The 2291-nt window shown below is 30.8% G+C and overlaps 1 pseudogene; it reads right to left on the bottom strand.

The window, feature by feature from the left end:
* Nucleotides 1-700: 700 nt before the first annotated feature.
* LOC114075297 lies at nt 701-1906 on the bottom strand (annotated as a pseudogene).
* Between the last annotated feature and the right edge of the window lie 385 nt (nt 1907-2291).

Below are 2291 nucleotides of genomic sequence, written 5' to 3'. Positions count from 1 at the left end.
CCGCTCATATTTTAGGCTAACTATCCTTAACTTGACAACCTAAGTTCAAAAGGTCATATCTCACTCATCCGAACTCAAAAAGTAGCAAACTCGGCACGTTAGAAAGATAATTCAAGAAATCTTTTCTATGGTATCTTTAGCACACCTAACTCATCCTGTACTAGAAGTTATGATCATTTGAAGTTGACCCAAAACTCATACTTAACTCTCCAAATTTCAGATTTTGCTTTTTTCAATTTAATTCTTTTTGAAATTTTTTATTCCTATATAAAATCTCACTCACTACGATGAATGACTTAAGTCTTAGTTCAATGTTTTTCTGGGGTGTTACACATCCATACCAAACACACCCTTAAATCAAACACATAAATCAATATTTTTGCTGTTAAATTTATAAATATCATTAGAAGAAACTTTACATAGTTTTCATTCTTCCGATACAGAGAAAGACATTCATCATAAAATACAAAAGAAAATAAAATATCCTTTACGATTACAATTGGTCATTCTTACCGGATGAAATATAAAGTAAATAGAGAATGCCTAAACGGCGACACACAAAAGAAATGCAAAAGTAAATAAAATATCCTTTACGGTCACAACCTTTCATCCTCCACCGGATGAACTATATAGCCTTTACGGCAACAGCCGTCCATCCCCTATAACCAGATGAACTTTAATTAGCTTGAAACTCAATTGTTCATTTAGGGGTTGTCAAGGACATTATCTCAATTGCAGTTTGCTTAAACCTTTCTTCCACTATGAATGCTTCCGAGAATTGAGTTATGTCACTTCCACCTTTTGTCTGAATATACGTCGATCAAACATGTTTTTAGAACCAAGAAGTAACAATATACTCACTAAATATATATGTGAACACGTTATCCACATGATCTTGTAAAATTAGAAAGACTATATATTTATGTTAAATACTTACTAGGTAAATCAATCTAAATAATTTCTAAACATAATTTATGACTAAACTATATGTAGTAGAAAATAGAGAATTTCAACCTCTTGGTGAGACTGTGTGTGTGTGTGTGTGTGTGTGTGTGTGTGTGTGTGTGTGTGTGTGTGTGTGTGTGTGTGTGTGTGTGTGTGTGTGTGTGTGTCAGGTTACATTTTCACATAGAATCATGTCTCGTTTAGTAAACTTTTAGAAGTTTTTATTCGATTAAAAAATCATGTTCATTTTTTGAATAATTCTTGATGAATTGATTATGATTATTAATTAAGGTTGCAGAAGACAATAAAAGAAAATTAACAAAAAAGAAATTATTTCAGATAATCACAAAAATTATTGAATAATTTTCTCGATAAGATATTGGATAATAAAAACATGGTATGTCATTGAAAGAATTTTTTTACCTTTGTAGGGAGATTAGGAACCAACGCATGAAGAATTTCGAACAGGCTTCACATCTTCTTTCTCCTTTCTCTCTCCGTCCATATATGTATCTCATGTTCGGATTCTCTTTTAGCTTCGGCTCCATGAGCTTCAGAATTTGGTTCAGCAATTCCCTTACCGTTGCTTTTTCCGTTTGGTGGACTTCTCCTCTTACCAACACCAGATGTTGTTTTAACAACCTCATTAACAATTGTTAGCGGTTGGCAAGTATCATACCTAGTCAGATTTGGCAACTTGTCACCCTCAAACGTCTCTCCACTCCCAACTTGATTGTCATTCAAGTTCATATATGACCAGAGATCATTAGTTTCACATGCCAAACCATGATTATTCTCACCGCCTCCATCCATTTTTTTTCTTTTTCAGCTGGTTTTATATTGTACCTTAAGTTACGCCTATAAATAGAATTTTTTTATTGTAGGGGGCAAAGTGTAAAATGGAGAAATGAGGGACTGGATGTGATGAATATTGAATATGAAAAGAATATAGAGAAGGGTTTAAAAAGGAAAAAATATATAAAGTAGAGATGAAAAAAAAAGGATGATTAATTGTTTTAATTACAAATATTAAATTACAAACATAATCAAGTTATTATTCTCATCTATACAAAAAGTGTAAGTTTTTTTTCAATTAAAATAATAACAATTAAAATTATTGTATATAAATATAATTTACTCAATGATTTTATTTTTAAAAAAAAATGCAAGCCTTGATTCTTAAGTTATATGAATTAGGTATGTCTAAATTGTAGTCTTATAATATAAGAGGTTACATGACTAGTGTTAGTTAGATTTTACTAATAACTTATTCACATGATTATTAATGTTAATGAAACTTCATTAATAGTTGGCTCCGATTATATACATTAGATTTTATGCATTTT

The sequence above is a fragment of the Solanum pennellii genome, chromosome 12, assembly GCF_001406875.1.
Source record: "Solanum pennellii chromosome 12, SPENNV200".
Classification (NCBI taxonomy): domain Eukaryota; kingdom Viridiplantae; phylum Streptophyta; class Magnoliopsida; order Solanales; family Solanaceae; genus Solanum; species Solanum pennellii.
Note: the sequence above shows the minus strand (reverse complement) of the source record. Positions and strands in the feature narration are given on the sequence as shown.